The 18317-nt window shown below is 48.6% G+C and overlaps 1 protein-coding gene across 1 annotated transcript in view; it reads left to right on the forward strand.

Annotated features, from left to right (window-relative positions):
• The window catches only part of LOC134034222 (protein TANC2-like), a 76857-nt gene that overhangs the window by 10106 nt on the left and 48434 nt on the right, over nucleotides 1-18317 (forward strand). The window contains 1 exon segment of the mRNA XM_062478616.1: nucleotides 951-1102. The gene's annotated coding sequence lies outside the window, so the exon portion shown is untranslated.

Below are 18317 nucleotides of genomic sequence, written 5' to 3' on the forward strand. Positions count from 1 at the left end.
AGAGGATGTGTAACATTTTTGCAGTCGAGCGGGTTCAGGTGTGGCTGTTTTGAACGCCTGGTTACGGTCTGGTGGGCTGATCCTGCGCCTCTCGGCTGTCAAGGCTGGTGTTCGCGCTGCAGCCCCGTGGTCTCCATATCACGCCTCACTACCGTGCGCGCTCACATGTCGCATCCAAACAATCGGCCCGGCACTGGGGTGCTCCACGGAGGAAACCTGAGGAGAGGAGGATGAGGGGCCTCTATGTATATCTCTCTTTCTTTCTCTCTCCCACTTGGCTCCTTCTCCTGAGGAATGGCTGGCCTCTCGCCAGTTCTGCCAGAGGTTTAAGGTGCAGTTTCAGAAGAGGGGGAAAAAAAAGAGAGAGAGAGACGGGATTATGTGAAAACGGAGGACTGAAGGAACGGGGGATGTTCAGGAACAGGGCCAGGAAGACGGAGAAAACCCACTCTGACAGATGGCCCGCTTTCAGAGCTTTTCGTTTCTTTTACGTGTTTTTTTTTGCTTTGGCGCTGTTCTTTAACCCCTCTCCCCCTTTTCCAACTCTCCCTCTCTCCTCTCTGGAGAGACGCTTCCAAGGGGCCTATGGCTGTGTCCTTAACCTGACTCCAGCTAGTGTACCTCTGGCCTACATAGGCAGCTAATGTGTTCACCCACCCATCCTATGCTGCTGTTCCTCCAGGGCTAAAGGACCAAGCTCACTCTACCACTGACTGTGTCTGAAACCGAAACCTTGCTATTCCACCGTAGGTTATGCAAAGGTTTAGAAGTAGCTCCTGTTGCCTCAGTTTAATCATTATTTTCTTTATCTAGGCTAATTCTCCTTTGATCCTAATTTCAGTTGACTAATTAGCTGTGGTGCAGTGAACCAGTGTTGGTCAGGTGCGACCGTTTTTAGTGCTCGCAGCTCTCCAGAATGATCTAACGTGTGTGTATGTGTGTGTCGACAGGAGCCACCAGAGTGAGTGATCCAGGAGATGGGAGATCGGTCCTGGGTGTGGAGAGAGAGAGAGTCCTGAGAAAGGCCCGGCCCATCGCTGCCCCCACCACCCCCCCCCCCCCCCTCATCGTCTCTCAGTGGGACCTTTGTCCCCTACTCATGGTAGGTTACCAAGTCTCTACCCACATCCAACTACCTACACGCGCAAACATGCCCACAAACACGCCCCCACATAAACACACACGCATAAAAAAGTTTTCATGTGATTTCCATATCATGTGCCATTGTTTACCAGGCGCTGAAAAGACCACAGACAATGTCATCTTTGTGCACAGAAAATAGTTAACAGCTATGAGACACTTAATCTGGGATTCACAATAGGTGCTCAGTCTGCAGTGAACAGACTAACAGAGCCGTCGCTAAGTGGTTACTCTCAAATTCAGAGGATGGCTTGTAAAGGGAGCTTTGAGCTCTCTTCTAAACCATGTCTGACATTTTTGATAGGCACGCAACAACAGGACACAGCCCCATTATAGGTCTTCTGGACTGGGCTCCACAACGTAAATTCCAGTTTTCTCTGTTCCAAACAAGTCTCTTTTCTACTGCGCTCCAGCTCTTAACAACTGGGGGTAATGGTTCCCCAGGTAGGTCTTTGGCAGGCCTACATCAGGCTATGGCCATTCCATATGTGGTGGGGTTCGAGTATCTTCATGGAAAATAATTCAGGGTTTGGGGACTGAAGACCACTGAAGATGCAGTATATCTATAGGAATTCATAAAATGGCAGTCTTGTTTTTGAATTACAGGTCCGGTAGCAGAACATTGATTGGTATGAGATTCTAGATAGCTTTTTACAAATAAATTGTTCACTTCTCACCGCCTTTTTAAGGTGTTCTTGATTTGTTGTTCCTTTACCTTCCCTGTATCTTCTCACATTTGTTGCTGCTGAAAGTTATGTCAGCAGCAGACCAACTACCACCAACAGGCCCTTATCACACCGTCCTCGTTAACACAAGAGACAAGTGAGAGACACACAGAGACAAATGAGAGACGCTGAAACTAGTCCTGTTCAATTCTCTCTCTTCCCCTTACGCTCTCTGCCTCTCTCTCTCGGTCTCTCTCTTCCCCTTACTCTGTCTGCCTCTCTCTCTCTCTGTCTCTTTGTCTCTCTCTTCCCCTTACTCTCTCTCTGCCTCTCTCTCTGTGTCTTTGTCTCTCTTCCTCTTTCGCTCTCTTTCCTCTTTCTTTGTTTCCAAGCTCTTTTTGAGAAAACACTCTTGTTTTCCTCAGACGGTCGAGGGGCCACGGCGAGCATCACAACGTCCGCTCGCGGCTCATCTAATTATCCAGCGGCCGACCAGCCGTGAAATTGGCGTTTGGCTGTGAAATGGAGCCCGAGACCTCCTCCACTGTGCTAGCCTGTTGCTAGCTACAGTAGCCATCTCCCCCCTATTTAGACTACTGGGCAGTGAGGGAGGAGGACAGTGGAGAGGCGACAGGCTAATTGGCCTTGGGCCATCAATGTCAGCAAGACACAACATCTCTTTTTATAGACTAGGAGGAGGACGAGGAGGAGGAAGATGATAGGATGCTAAGGTAGCCCCGTTGAGCCCCGCTAAAGCGTCTGTAATGAGCATAGCAACAATGAGGGTGGGTGCCACCGCGGGATGCTGCCCAGTGGATTAGCAGGGATTATTACCTCGGATCTGTATGAAGAGGGAGGGGCCTGGCCCAGACAATTACCCCGGAGACAGCCAATTGACTTCTCCCTTTGTCCCTGTTGTCAAGGGGAAGAGATCGTCTGGTTGGTTGAGATGTAAAGATGTGACAGCTGAAGGAGGGTAGCGAGCGTGTGAGTGTGGGGCAGAATAAGGCTCTTTGGTTGGTTAGAAATGGGTTGAATTGAAACACAACATGGTGCCCTAATTTGGACGAAATTTCAGTGGCATCTGGGTTATTCTACTTTTTAAATTGAATATTTATTGCGTGAATGTAATCATTATAGATGCCAAAGGCACTCATATGGCATGGCCTACATCAGATATACCAACAGAAAAAGTGATTACAGAAATCATGTGCATGTTTCATTGAGTCGTTTCATTGAAATGTCAAATCAACAGACAGACTGGTGCCAGGCTAATTGTTTTAACATTTCTAGGGGATTTTAGTTCTAAAGGAAAACCTTCCTCTCATTATTAGATTAAGCTCTCAACAGTAACTGTTTTAAACTCGTGAGCTGAGAGACTTGGATAAAAAGCACTGCTGACTGGGAACTCTAACAGGCTGAGCTAATGATTGAAGTGCATTAATGACTTTATTATTTTAGTTTATGACTCTATCTGCCAATGAGATTACAGAAGTGCTGTAGCCTAGTTTCATGGATGGATTGAATCCATACAGTAGGGTAGATTTTATACACTGTGAAAATGATCCAGTTTGGCTCTGTTTCTCTCTTGATGGTTGCTGTTACATTACTCAACCTATTATTACCCCAGCAAACCTCTTTGAGCTCAGGCTAATGATGTGTTCATGAGAAAGAAGCCTGCATGAAAGCAGTTAATCTGTTCAGTATTGGAACATCCAATGCAAAGCAAATCAGTCAGAAGTCAGTGTCTCTGAGCTCTTTGTGTGTGTTTGTGTGTGTGTGTGTGTGTCCCTGCGTGATGTCTCACTTTCCTTGCACGGCTGAGGTGTTGAAGTGTGTTTCTCGCCACCTGTGAGCCAGTGACAGAGCTACTGTAATGTGGGTTATTTAAAGATCAGCAGGCATCTGTTAGCTCAACAGTCTGCTGTTGAGCTGCCTCGGTTATAATGAGGCATCTTTAGCTCTTACGCAGCCTCCAACCACAGCAGACCCCGCTAATCTAGTCCGCTGCTGCCTGTTAAAGCCCCCGCTTCATCAGTATCCTCTGTAGACCCGGTAATCTCTGAGACTGACATTTGGTAGGTTATTCGGCTTAGCTGGTAAGGGTGTGGCACATCCAGACATCAAAGTCATTGGTTTGAGTTAAAAAGAAAAAGGCCCCAGGTCTATGGTTCATGACCAAGGTCATTGGGCCAGTCACTACTGAACAGTAGGATCCCAGTGTGCACTCCCTGACCCATCCCCTGAAAGAGAACCTCCGTTTAGAGGCATGAGGGTGTAGCGATACCCAGAACGGGGATAAACATTCTTGTAAAGGAGACTGTATCCAGACATCTGGGGGTGTTGACCAGCTGTTCTCCCTGGTGGAGGACATGCCGAACAAGCCCCGCTCACAGCCTGTTCCACGCCATGATTGGGCTGTCATGTACATTCACTGCAACCAACAATTTATTTAACTCTGACGGACCATTAGACTGTTTGTGTGCGTGCGAGTGTGTGTGTGTGTGTGTGTGTGTGCGCACGCTCTGAGTCTTTCAGGCGCTGAAGTGTTATTTAGTTATCAGTTGTTTTGAAGGCCTTGAGTGGACAGATGCTTGAAACACAGCCTCCTTATCCACTCTCTAACATGTAATTGGCTGCTCCAGCTGTCTCTCCTGATTAGACAGGCAAGAAATGCGCTGGGATTGGCGACACGTCAGGCAACACTCCGGAGCTTGACAAATAAATGAACAGGTCCGTTTTCTGAACCCAAGTTGCCATGCCAAACCCCTCCTTGGACCAGTGGATAGAAGGGGCCTGAGAGGAACAGTGTGAGAGGGCAACATATGAGACAGGAGAGATGTCATCGCCATGAGCTCCCATCCTTCTGACCTGTCAGCGTTGAGCACGTAGAGGTGGGTCGAGGAGGGTGTGGCATTGAGGGAGAATAAACAAAATCGAGAGAGACTGTGCGGCCTTCTGCCTCTGTTTCTCCATCATCAGACACACAGCAGGATCATCACCATTACAGCAAACCACCATCTTTATCTCTCTCGCTTTCTCCCTCTTTCTATCCGAAGGGCACTATAGCAGACATTTTGTGATGAATATTATCATCATGACCATAAACTCATTATCACCCCTATTCCCCTCTTTTTTTGATTTTCGCAAAGTGCTTATTTGTTCCTGGTTCTCTCTGCCTGTGTGTGGAGGGGAGGCGGAGAGGAGGCGAGTTGAAGGAGAGAACCATGTCTAAAGCCGCAGAAGCCCTTTCTCTGCCTCTCTCTCATGGTCAGAGATAAGTGAGCGCAAGGCAACAACATCAACAGTAAACACCCCGTCTTTGTGCTCAGAGAGCCGCAGAGGCGAGGCGGATTTGTTTTGGAGGCGTCGGGAGACCCGGTGGAAGGCGGGAGTGGGCGTGTTCTCTCTACGGGGGGGTTCTGCTTCATGCCCTCAGCTCAGCCCTGCCGGCCCTGGTGGTCTTCAGACACAAAGCGCGCGCGTCCCTCAAAAACACCCACAACACGGCCTCTCGGGGCGACAGTCTTCTCTGTGGGCGGGGCCCCACTCGCTCACAGCGTCGGTGTCGCTCGAGGATGAAACCCGCCGATGTGGATGATGGGATTCGCTATCGGTTCTGATCAGTGCGGTGACGATAATGATGATAAGAGTCAGAGGTTTCTGCTTCGCTGTAGTCTCCAGCCTCAGACCTGTCTTCACACCAAGCTCCTCTAATCCTCCACCTGAAACCAGATATCCTGCAGCAGGGAGGAATCGAAGACCATGAATAATTGATAAGGCTTATAAAAAAACTTCAGCTGTCAGATATATTTTTGTATTCCTTTCTTCTGGTCCTGTGTTGCAGCAGATTGAATCAGCTATTGGCTTCAGTCGGATTAGTCTAGTTTTACTAACTGGCTGACTTGGTAGCATACCAGTAGCATTCCAGTGACAGTTGCTGTGCGTGGAAGCCATGTCTGCAGCTCCTGGTGGAGGCCTTCAGAGACCTCCCAGAGGAGTGCTCTGGTCAGGCCCGACTGATCTGCCCACCACCTGTGACTGTCTGTCATCTTCTACACTTTAGTCTTGAGTTCCAGATGCCCTGTGACCTCCTGCTTCTCTCACCACTGACCTCCGGCCAGGGTCAGCTCGTCATTGGTCCAGGAAGTAACCGGAGGGAGACGGTCGGATAGCTATGTAAACACGGAGATGGGGATGACAGACACGAGTCCACAGGGGAAGGCTGAGGCCAGGAAGTTCTGCTGAAGCAAACTTTCAAGTCGACAAGGCAACGACTTGATTATAATTCCTTCTCAGTTGTTCACAGTTGAGATGGGCTTTGACTCACACTGTTGTTATGCCAACCGAGGACAGTTCATTTTAGGACGAACACATGGTCCTCATTAACATCGACCCTGCAGTTTGTCGCCGGAGGAAGAGAGTTTTGCTGTGTGAACCAGTACTAGGTAGGTGGCTAGCTTAACAAGATGAAGTGGAGCATGTATGATGTAGTGTCACTGTGCCAGTCGAAAGGCTCTTCTGGAGTTCTGGGGCCTTCTGTCTGTGGCGTGGTCATTAGAGAGAGGCTCCTCTGTGTTCACATCGAGTCTGGTGGTTATTTTAGCAGCTTAGGCATGACCTTGACCCGTGACTTTGAGTCCCCCTCACCCGCCTCTCTCTTTCAAAGAGTCATGTTTTTTTATTTGTCCTGCGCCATCGCTAATTAGAGGCGTTTGCTAGCGTGGCGTCTGTTTCCAGTCAGGAACCCCTCTGTCTCCAGACTCACACCCTGGTCTGTGAGGGCCTGGGCCGGAGCAGAGCCCCAGTAGTGACGGGGTGTGAGAGCTTTTACAGACCTCTAACATGGACGTCTGCTTCCGGCACCTCTCTCATTATCCCCTCCGCCTCATGTTGGTAAGGTGTTTGTGGTTAGGGTAACGTGCTTAATCCACACACACACACACACACACACACACACACACACACACACACACACACACACACAGGCACAGGAACGCATGTGTAAGCAGAGGCAGGGTCACACACACACTCGCACACTCACCAATACTACTACTAGCTCCAGTCTTCCATGTTTGCTTGAAGAGAGACTCAGCTCCCAGGTTGGGTCTCATGAATAGGTCCTTTACTCTTGACTGTTATGGTGCTAATCTGTGTTTGTTCTCCATCCCCCTGCAATCCCTGTTTATTTTGTCACCCTGCTAATGAGATAATAGCCCAACCACGGCATGGCATGCTTCGACTGAATATAAATACTTGTTCCAGAAACTTCTGTCACTAGCAGAGGAGAGATGATGGCGATACATGGGTCATGTTCACTCCCACCAGACACCACTTTGTGGAGGAGCTTTATTGTGTTCTGTCTAAGGGTTGTTTTTGCTCTCTTTTTTTCCGTTCTCCCCTGACTGCGCCAGTGTGTTCACTAGACAGGGAACAAGATGGCCAAGACGGCTGTTGTCTTTCGGAAACTCATTTAGCTCCAGCTCCTCCTGTCAGGGAGCCCCCACAGTCTGCTCAGATCCTCCAGTCACCACAGTTGCCTGCTTAGAGCTCCCATCTGTGGGCTGTTAGGAGAAACTGGCTTATGAGCCAAAATGGCTGCCTCAATGTGTCAATCTGACACCCTCAATGTGCAATAGGTTAATCTATTAAATATGAAGTATATATTAATTCTCTACTATTAGATGATGTTCTGATTACCCAACAGATTAGCGTCCATAATGTCACCTGACTCTCTTCCTGTTTTTCCATCTCAGTCCAAATAAGAGAACTGGCCAGGGAATGCTCGTTAATACGGGTGTCACTCGCTTGAGCAACAGTTTTCAAAGCCAGGCCCTGGCTAATTGGAGGTCTATGTATGGAGGCTGTACGTAGGCAGTGTGCCCTGGGGGCAGGAGTGGGGAGTGTCTATAGGGTTGGAGGCCTCATTACACCTCTGCTGGTTCACAGCCGAGGCCAGAGAAGACCCAGGGAGACTGCTGCTAGTTTGTAGGAGTCGTAGCATGAGGCTAATGATGACACCTTAACAAACATCTGTGCTGCCCAGCCGTCATTTTAGTCTCACGAAGCATGTGTGCAACAAAGGGGGAAATTATGACCTACTGTTTGACTTGCTTGTCAGTTGGATGCAGCCTATAGGGTCAGGTCTTGTGTCTCTAGCTTAGTAAATCCAGTATGGGTTTTTATAGTGGTTTACTGTACCTTCTCACTCGGACATAAGAGGATTGGGCTGGCTGCTCCAACTGTAGTGGATGTTGATCTGTTATAGGAGATACTGCACCCTGATTGGCCGAGACAGGTCTCGCAGGGAGAGGAGCTGACCTTTTCCAAGCGTCAGGCGGTAGCAGGCTTCTTTTTTTTCTCCAGCCATTTGTATTCATCACAGGGTCTTCACAGGGTTGAGCCATGAAATGTCTCTCTTACCTAACAGAAAGGTATTTTTGCTGACACTTGGTTTAATTGGTGGTGTGAATGTGTGGAATGGTGTGAAATGGAATCAAAAAGGTCTTACTTTTTGACCTAATGGTCCTAAAGATACAGATATAATAAGTCGAAATTTGGCTTCCCAGTTGTGAGGTGTTAGACAGTACATGATAGGTGAAGGGTTTTCTGGATGTTTCTTTAAGGTTATGGCTCATCTGTATTCCTACACACGCTATCTTTGTGCTATTGACTGCCATCTCCTTTCAAACCTTCCATTTTCTCTCTTGGCTATGTCAAGTTCCATTGTTTTTGTTCTTTCTGTGCCTGTTCCTAGATTCTCTTTCACAGGCACGTGTACACACACACACACACACACACATCTTGTTTGATCATAGTTGCGTTCATGTTCCTGTGTGTGATGGTGTCATTTGTGTTCGTGTGTCTGCCTGCCATCGCCTCCGGAGACACGCCGTCTGGCTTCTGTGATTGATTGACAGCTTGTGTAGCCAGTACAACAGGCCCTGTGGGAGGGTGTGGCCATCAGTAGTGTTTATTCTAACCAACCAGAGCATTATAATTCCCTGGTCTCTGGAGACTTCTTGTGCTTTTGTGGGTAAAATGCCATTTGATCACATTGCTAGCATTAGACCTCCATATTCACAGATGATTCCAAAGCAAGAGTTTCAGGAAATACCACATTATGATACTGCAGCAATCAAACATACACATTCTTTATCCTAAGAACTTATTATGAGAAGTCATTCCTGACCAGTGGGCTGTCTGTGTTCGCCTATCTGTCTCTCTCTTTTTCTGTATCTTTCTTTTTCACTCTCTCTCTATTTATCTCTTTCTCTCCCCATCTTCCCCTCCCCCTCCCTCTTCCTCTCATTCTTTCTGTTTCAGCAGGCTAAGCCTGTAATCACAGGGCCCCAGCCTCCCAGTCTGTAATGATACGCTTGACAACGTAAACAATTCCCTCAGAAATGAAATGTCCTCCCCTCTGCCCGTTTTAGAGGCATCGCTACGGCGGTGACAGCCAGAGTGCGTCTCCGACGTGGTTGGTGCATTCTGGACCAGCGTTTCAACAGTCCTGAGTTCGGACATTCCCGCTGCTTTATTTCACCAGGGCGCCCAGGGCCATCATTGTCTCTTTGTTTTTACAGTAGTGTTTATGAACACACCCTTGGTCGTTCACTTCCTCCTGTGGCCGACACAGTGACGGGTCTAAAAATGTTTCTGCCGAGTAATGTCTTCACTAGCTGTCAGCTGATACACATTTCCAGGCAGTAATGGGCAAGGTGAATGAAATTTGTTTTAGCAGAGTATACCAGCATCACAGCTCTGTTATATTGTGTAAAAGGGTAATAGACTGGATAGAATTGGACCGGTACAGTGTTTTATCTCTGCTTTGTTGATAGGCCTACTTAAAATATTCTCATTCTGTGGTAGGGGCTGTCTTGAAATCACCATTTTGTATGTAAGTCCAGTATAGCCTAACCAGTCGTGGTCATCGTTGTGTATGTGGACCTGATGTGACTGTGGTTTATGTGGCTCCGTCGTTTATTGATAGAGCAGAGCTAAATACGGCTGTTGTTTAAAAGACCGGGTTTCTGGTCAGTGCTTCACATTGCAGTTCATTTGTGGGTTGTGACCTAAATCTCATTGAAACCCATCTTAGCTGTTCCTCCATATTGTCCTTGTTCCACAACATACTTTCTGCTGTTTTGTCGTCCATTCAACCCCCCTGCTCTCCTTTTTTTTTTGGTGCTGCTCACATTGTTGGGCAGTGAAAATGCAGCCTCCTCGCTACAATACTTCATCCTATAATGCCCTTTATTTTTGTCCCGTGTGTGTGTGTTTGTGTGTCGGAGGGTGCCTATGTAGTGCTGAAATGGACGGAGAAGGGGGTGGAGTGGTCTGGTGTTGCAGCCTGAAGCAGCACAACTAGGTCAGCCGGGAGATGTATGGTGGCCTGGTGACTGTCCACTTACTGCCATTAGGCTGGGGGCAGAGGGGACCCCCTGGGCCATGGTCTAGTCTGCACACACACACACACACACACACACACATGCTCACACAGACACGTACGCACACAGTAACACAAGAATAACAGCCCATGTCCAGCAGCTGTGTTGTCCAAGGCTTGGTGGATGGAGGCCGGGGATGGAACCTTCAGTCAAGTGTTTCCTGGTTGTTGTTTCTCGACGCGGTCACTGCTTCCCTTCGCTTTATCCGTTTGACCGCCACGAGTATGAATGACTGCAGAAGAACAAGGCGAGCTCCACTAACCCTAACCCTTTTGTTCGCTTGCAGAAAAGCACAGTAAAATGCACACACAGGTTCCTGTAGTAGGATATCCTGGCCTTGTATGTATGTGTGTGTGTGTGTGTGAATATGAATATGAATACAGTATGAGTATGTGTGTGGAGATTAAGGTGTTAGCAAAACCCCACCTAAAGCAGCGTGTTTAATGGTATTCCTCCAGCTAAGCCCTTTCCGGTGCCTCTGCATGGTGGAGGAGCCAGCGGTGCGTAGCGCCCGTGTCTCTGATGAAGACTAAGCTGCTCCAGACAGACGCCCCCCTCTCTGGAGGGTCTCAGGTCTTGTTGATGTACAAGCGCCTGGTACAGATGCCTTGGTGATTGAGCAGACGCCTTGTCACAGCAAGCTTGGGGGAGCTGTCGTGTGTTGATGTTTGTGTACCTGAGGGGATGGGTGGGTGAGGGGTGTGTGGGTGGGTGGGTGGGGTAGAGTTGTGACTTGTAGAGGGTGTTTTGTCTGCCTGAATACCCCCTCCAACGCGCGGTCCTACGTTGTGCACGTTCCCGGTCCTGGTGTGTGTGTGGGTGTGTGTGTGGGTGTGTGGGTGTGTGTATGTGTGTGTCTGCGAACATTGTGTGGGTGTACTAAACAGACCAAACACACCAGCCATGGCCTAGAACAGCTTGCTCTGCAGAATTCTCATATTTTCACTTCACATCTCCTCTCTCTCTCTCTCTCTCTCTCTCTCTCTCTCTCTCTCTCTCTCTCTCTCTCTCTCTCTCTCTCTCTCTCTCTCTCTCTCTCTCTCTCTCTTCTTAATCTACCAGCTCACGCTTTCTCTCTCTCTCTCTTGTTCCCGCTCTCTCACTCTCACAATGACAGACGCAGACATACGCGTATGAAAATCAGTGTCCTCTCCCTTTCATAATCCCAAGGTTGATTCTGCAGCCTTTGTCATGGAAAGCAGACACCAGGAGTGTGTAGGAGGAATGACTCCCCTGTAAAGACCACGGAACAGTGGATTCAGCTGGACGCACACACATAATACAGCTGCTGTGGATTAGACACATGGAGACAAAGACAGAAGGAAAGAATGAAGAACACACACACGTTCATACCCACACACACACACACACACACACGCACACACACACACACACACACACACACACACACACACACACACACACACACACACACACACACACACACACACACAGACACACACTCTCACGCACACTCTCACACACTCAGACAGGGGAAAAGGTCCCACTCTTCATTAACTGTGAAGGCTTAAGGGTGTGGACCACAGGCTCAGTGGTTCAAGAGCAGCATCAAACGGCTGTCACAAAAGGGCGAGTGGTCTCTGTCCAAATAAGCGCGCACACACATACACACACATACACGGGCCGATAAGATCACCGCGTTTCTTCATCGCTTCAATTTAAAATGTATTTCACATCTGTCTTGTTTACTCCTGCGCAACCAACCTGTCTCTGACTAATATACACACTCACACACACACACTCACACATCCGCCCACAAACATTTACAGTGTACCTCTCCCTCCATTTTCTTGCAGCCTGATACTCCTGTTGCTATGCAACCCTGTGCTGTCGCTAAGTGATGCATTAATTAGAGTTTGGATTTGAATACAATCGTTATCGTCTTCTAGAACTGCCCCGTTCAACATGTTGGTATGCTGCCCAAAGGTTTGGCTATGCTTGCTTTCCACTGTAAGCTTGTTATAAACATACCATGCCCCCCTCTCTGCCCACCTACATACTCTGGCATTCACAAGCCTTTTGCTAACGCGCCATAACAGACCCAGGCATTCACACACACACACAAACACACACACGATGCTACAGAAACACAGGCAGGAACAGATAGTCTTACACGAAACCGACCGACTGCAGCAATAAGATGACGACAGGAGGACAATTTCCCAGCATCACACAGGGAGTCGGGGGAGGTGTGTGTGTGTGTGTGTGTGTGTGTGTGAGCGTGTGAAAGGGGCTTGATATGTGTGACATGAAACATTTCCACAGTGGGGGCCATTCTTCATGGAGCACCATTCTAACTAGAAGGTTCCCGTGGTGAAACCAGCAGTCCAGAACCTTCTCATCAGAAGCCATTAGACAGAGGATCCGCTTCCACCCTCCTGCCTCTCTTAACAGAGCAACAGGACACACACACACACACACACACGGCCGGCTGTCTCTTATGCGTCAGACATTGCCTCAGGACAATGCCGGAGAATGTTGACTCGTTTTCTCAGTCACAGCTGAAGACAATAGAGGTCAGCTTTGTTACAGGATCTCATTATAACTAAATTTGGAAACATGTCCTGACTGCCATCATGTTGTCATCCGTATCTGAGAATCACACAGTACTTGACAAGACAATTGCGTGGTTAAGAAGTTTGTACCTCGTAGAGGAAATGTAGCCTTAGTTAGCTCTGCTAGTGTGTTAGCCCTTCTAGTTGTCTACTAGTGTGTTGGCCTTGTTGTGTTGCTATGTTCAGAGTATATGAGCCATGCTACCACTATATATTAGCCCAGTTGGCTCCACACATTCCTAGCGGGTGTCTTTTCAGGACAGAGGGCATATTAGGATGGTGGTACTGCCAGTGTCTCTGAGAGCATGCCGGTGTTAGACGTGCCGCTGCTGTTAGCCTGCTGGTGACATGTGTTCTTGCCCCCGTGAGCAAAGCATGATGGGAGTTGACATATGTGTCAGCTCTTTGGCAGGAAGGAAGATGTCATTACAGCTGTCAGACTATGTTGACATCCTCCTCAGTGTTAAAGCATGTAAACACACATACGCATACACACACACACACATACACATACACTGGATACACACAGGACCACATTAGTCTATTCTGGTTACAGTGCCGGGACCTGAGGTAGCTCTCATGTTCTCCTCACGTTTCCTCCATGGTCAGGTGAGGACAGGTCAGATCCACAGGCTGCACTAACACTTGGAGGACTGTGGAGGCAGGTGTGAATATACTGCTAACTGGATGTCTTTGATCAAACGCTGTCGCTTTCAGTTATGGCTCTGGTACCGTGAAGTTAATATAATAACTATAAAATATACACAGGTCAATGGAACACACACACACAGACCGAAATCCCTGCAGTTGTGATTGTCCCCAGAGCTCCTTCTCAAACCAAACACAGGAAACATGACTACGAGCTGGGCTGTAAATTCTGCCGGCACTCGTTTCCCCTCTCCTCTGCTCTCGTGTGAGATCGGCCCACAAAATAGAAGCTTGCAACCTTGGGTACTTCTACCCCACGGTTTCGTTGGAGGCCGTGTTACAGCATGACTCATTTTGCAGTGACAGTTTTGTGTTCAGTTTGTTAGCGTGCCACGACGTGTTTTGTTAGTAGGTTGTTCCCTTGTTTTTTATTTAGATGGAGGACTGATAGAGAGACTGTGTGTGTGTGTGGGATACAGAACTCAAAAATGCAGGTTGGGGGGGCTTGATGTCTTATAGCTACTGGGGGGGGCTTCATTCACTGTGGATATATTATCCCACTGAGCTGCTGATTCTCTATGAGATTAGCATAAACAGCCCTCAGCTCCTGTAGTCTGAAACACTACAAAGGCTCCCAGTCAGCCAGACTACTGGAGTCTAGAGGAGAAAGGATCCAATCCCAGCTTTCTAACTCTAATAAGGGAGACAGTGGGTTTGGGATTAGAGAATAATGGATTATTTCAGTTTAAATTCTTCTCATCCAAATGACCGTCTTTTGGACAATGCTTTGCTGAGATACTGTCTGTGGCGCTGTATTACTTTGACTGTGGTTCTGCCTGTGCCTGTCTATTACTGTCTGTGACTGAAGTTCTGAAGTTCACTCTTTTTGACTCTGAAGTTCTGTCTAGTTCTGTCTGTGTGTGTGTGTGTGTAACTCTGCACAAGCATCAGAACTGAAGCTTTCGCCTGTTCTAGGTCCTTTATCACCTGTCGAGAGCAGTGCAGCCTTGATCTGGATGACTGGCTGGAAGGTAACGATTGGCTGGCAGGGTAGCCAGCCATTAAAGCCAGCCTGCCAGTCAGTCAGGCAGTCAGGGCCATCGACCGGTGCTTCTCTACAGGGGAGGTGGAGGTGATTCAGACAGCCTTGTCTCGTCCTCAGTTAGACCTCTCCAGAGAGAAACTGGCATCGTGGAAAGCACAAAACAGGCGGTATAACCTAGCCTACTGTGCGTGCGTGTGAGTGTTTTTCTCTGTGTGTGTTTGTGTGTTTTCTGTGTGTGTGTGTTTGCAAGCGAGTGTGTTTTCTGTGTGTGTGTGCGTTTGGAGGGAATTAAATCCTAACCTAAGGCCTTTTGAGTGAAAACAATTTCCCCCTCCGACGTGCGCTCCCCTGGGTGGGGTTGTCGGGAGGCCGAAGAGGCACAGAGGCGCGACTGAATTGGACATCTGGGCCCTCGCCAGTGTGTGTGGCAGGCATGCAGCGCTGGGACCAAGGCCCTTTCCCTCCCCAGCCCCAATCTATACTCCCTCTCCAGCCCACACACTGCTCCCTGTGGGTCTCTCCACATCCACCCCCCCTCCACTCATCCCTCTCCCCACACATCCCCTCTCTCCACACTCTCTCTGTCCATCCCTTGCCTGTCGTTCAGCACAGTGGTAGCTTCACCACAGAGGAAGAGAAGGGGTTGTTTTTTTTTTATTGGGTTGCCTCCGGTTGCCTGTGGGAGCCAGAGACTCCCTGCGAGGTTTGTCTGGAGTGGAGTTTTTTTTTTTTTACTCACAAAACTGTGTCTTTGTTGCTTCAGGTTTTCTCGAGTCCGTTCAAAACTTCTCAAATGAAAACAAGTGGAAATGAGACAGTTGAACGCAGGGTCAGATATGGGTGACAAGTCTTTGGATTATCATTGCCTAATTACTTCCAGGTCAGGAGTCTCGTGCCCAACCACAATCCAGTCCCACTGAGGTCAGGACGTGATGTGATCTTGGTTTTGTTTGTCATCATGGCAGACATATGGTGAGGAGGCCATGGTCCAGTGTAATGACCACTCCTGTTGTTAGCGCTGTTAGCTGCACCCCTCATTAGCTCCAGTCATCATACCGGCCAGTTAGAGTCTGATTAGACTGTGTTTATGTTTGGAGAAGGTCTTTGTAGGGGGAATGGCTGATGCTAATTGGGACCCCTTTTAAAATTCCCCTTTCCGGAGGATGGTAGATTGGTGGCTAAAATGTTCAAACATGTGCCCCTTCACCCCTCAATATTGTACGGGATCCAACTCTCTCTCTTTTTGTCTTTCATTCTCTCTCTTTCCCTTTCTCTTTCGTATCGTACCTGCTGCCATATCCACCCTGTTTGCATGACTGTGCAGAAGATCCCACCGACTTAACAGTGTGAGGAGATCGGTGCTGTGTGGATTAGCAGTGAAAACACCGCCTGGTCCAGCCCTGTCTGCTGGCCCCACTACCACACCTTTGAGGGCTGGCCTGGCCTGGCCACGCAGCACTGATGGGGGTTTAATCTGACCCATCCACCAGGAGTTCAAGGCCAGCCTGCCTTTGAACCATTCTTTCTACTCCATGGTTGTCCTCAGCTAAGCCGGCCTGGCACAGCTGGATTTTAAGACAAGGATAAGGGACTTCTGTCTGCCGGGGGTGAGGGAGTCTAGCTAACATCCCTCAGTTTAACCAGGCAGCAGGGTCGACAGGGAGGCCTGGATAACACACGGCATGTTCTACTTCACACACCTTAAAATCCCCAAAGCGTCTTACTGCAATGTCGGGCCTTGAGTTTTATTTATTTTTTATTAGTATTTTTTTGGTTGTAAAAAAAAAAAAAAAAAAAGGACTTTATTTCAGATTTTTTTTTTTTACATTATTTCAGAAAAAATATTTTTGAGAAAGTTTCAGAATTTAGTTTGAAAGGTTGAAAAAACCCAGGCATTCTTATATATCAAGTTTGTTTTTTATTGTTGTTTTTCCATTACCTTCCTAACCCCCCCCCCCCCCGCGCGCGCCCCTCCCCGCCATGGCGACACAGTTTGGTTTGGCCCGGCTCCCAAAGTCAGGGAGAGGAGAGAGCAGATGAGCGGCCGGCCCACCTGGGCAGGGGTAGGGGGACTCTCCCCACCTCTCAGGAGCAGGAGCATATGCCTCACATCTGCCCTGTCGGCACTGGGATGCAGCGTTGCAGAGCTTTTAGGGAAGCACTCCCACAAACAATCACGTGCGCACTCCTTCCATCATGGTTTAGGTGAACTGTAGAGGCCTATCATACAGCCCATCATGTAAGGCTGCATATAGGGTTACCCCAAAGGTCTTCATATAAGGTTAACATACGGGCCTTCATAGGGTTAACATAGGCCTTCATAGGGTTAACATAGGCCTTCATAGGGTTAATATAGGCCTTCATAGGGTTAACATAGGCCTTCATAGGGTTAACATAGGCCTTCATAGGGTTAACATAGGCCTTCATAGGGTTAACATACGGGCCTTCGTAAAGGGCTAACATAGGCGTTCATATAGCTGTCCCCTAAAATGACCTTAAGGAGGAAATAAATAAGGGCATGTTTAGTATCTAGAATAGAACACCAGCCCACAGCTACACAGTGTCATCGGTATTCCCCCTCACATCTTCCTCCCTCCTCCCCTATCACCGTGCCGACGATGGCCCTCATTTCTGATAGGTCCCGACCCTGGCCCGTGTTTCTGCTGACGCAGTTAGACATTAGACGCCGTTCGGCACTACGCTACCGTGTAAGGTCACCGTCTCCGTCGCCACGGCAATCCCTGGCTTATTAATTACACAGCACCACGCTCCAGCAAATGGCCCTGTCCCCTCAGACGTAAAGAGTAGAGAGAGAGAGAGAGAGGGGGGTGGGAGAGAGAGAGAGAGAGGAACGGAAAGAGAAGGAGAGAAAGGTTAATGTGCATACTTATGGCTGACACAGGACACACTGTTGTATGTCTAAGCTTGAGTACTTAACTACAGAATACAGATACTATTTTCTCTTCAGCCTAGAAGGATGGCTGTCCAAGAATGGCTTCTGTATGGTTCTGAAGGGTTGAAATGTACCCTGTTCTGTTGTTAAAGTTGTTTACACAGACGTTGGCTTGATTTCGTAGCTTGAAGTTCAGCTTTTGGTGTTCTGAATATTCTGGACAGGTTCCATCCAAACGCACCCCACATCCGCACAATTTGAAAAAAACCCCAGATCAGTTAGGTTTGATTTGTTATCTGAAGGGGTGAGAGTGCTGAATCACTGGAGGCAAAGTGATATACCCCCATGAGAAAAATACATAACATTAACAACCATGAAAAGACTGTATATCTGGACTCCACTGCCTGTCTTCCGTGCCCCATCTGTTTCCCATCGGTGCTGGTCCTGACAGCAGCAGGCCTGACAGCTACCTGGGCCAGAGTGGGGCAGAGGGCCCCCAGATCAGGTTCCCTGCTATCACGTACAGTGTAAACACAGGCCGCTACAGGGCAGACTGACTGCAGGCCTCTGCTCCACCCAGCAGCCCAGAGATCCGCTCTCCCAGATACACCGGGAGAATGTCAGCGACAATAGGAGAGATGACTGTTTAACGGCACAGGATGAATTGAGGTGATTGAATCTCGGGGATCGCGGTTGACGCAGATAAATCCGTCCACGAGTTAGAGGTGGAGTTGGGATGTTCGTGCCTGGGTGATTGGTGGGGGGGATGGAGGGACTAGCCCTGTGCCTGGTACTGAAGCTGATGGTGCTGTACAAGGCTGGTGGGGATGTGTGCGTCCTGATGGGGCGTGGCTGGGGACCCACAGACTCAGAGCGGCTGTCTTTGTTTCAATCACCAAC

This window comes from Osmerus eperlanus, chromosome 2 (assembly GCF_963692335.1).
Source record: "Osmerus eperlanus chromosome 2, fOsmEpe2.1, whole genome shotgun sequence".
NCBI lineage: Eukaryota > Metazoa > Chordata > Actinopteri > Osmeriformes > Osmeridae > Osmerus > Osmerus eperlanus.